The sequence below is a fragment of the Arachis duranensis genome, chromosome 5, assembly GCF_000817695.3.
Source record: "Arachis duranensis cultivar V14167 chromosome 5, aradu.V14167.gnm2.J7QH, whole genome shotgun sequence".
Lineage (NCBI taxonomy): Eukaryota > Viridiplantae > Streptophyta > Magnoliopsida > Fabales > Fabaceae > Arachis > Arachis duranensis.
The window spans coordinates 31,158,092-31,158,814 of record NC_029776.3 but is presented as its reverse complement, the minus strand read 5'-3'; positions in this window follow the sequence as shown (position 1 = coordinate 31,158,814).

The following is a 723-nucleotide window of genomic DNA, read 5'->3' as shown; positions in this document are numbered from 1 at the left end:
CATCTCCCATGACTCGGAGGTGGAAGCTTTTGTCTTCCCTTTTCCTTTTCTAGAGGATACTCCGGCCTTAGGTGCCATTGATGGTAATGGAAAAACAAAAAGCTTATGCTTTTACCACACCAAACTTAAAATATTGCTCATCCTCGAGCAAGAGAAGAAAGAAGAGAAGAAGAAGAAGAAGAAGAAGAAAATATGGTAGAGAGGGAGAGATGTAGGTTCGGCTAAGTGGGAGAAGAAGGGTTTGTGTTGTGTGAAAATGAAGGAGAATGGAAGGGTATTTATAGGGAGAGGGGAGGGTGTATGTTCGGCCATTTTGGGTGGGAATGGGTGAGAAATTGATTTTGAATTTTTGAAGGTAGGTGGGGTTTATGGGGAAGAGTGGATGGATGTGAGTGGTGAAGGTGTTGATTGGGAAGAGGAATTGAGGTGATTGGTGAAGGGTGTTGGGAAGTGTGACATGGGGAATAGGAGAGTGTGATTAGGATTAGGAAGTAAGGTGGGGATATATTAGGTGGGGATCCTGTGGGGTCCACAGATCTTGAGGTGATCCTGTGGGGTCCACAGATCCTGAGGTGTCAAGGAATTCCATCCCTGCATCAAATAGGCATGTAAAATGCCTTTGCACACCATTCTGGCGTTTAAACGCCCATTGGTGCACGTTCTGGGCGTTCAACGCCCATGTAAAGCATGTTTCTGGCGTTGAACGCCAGTTTCATGCTTGTT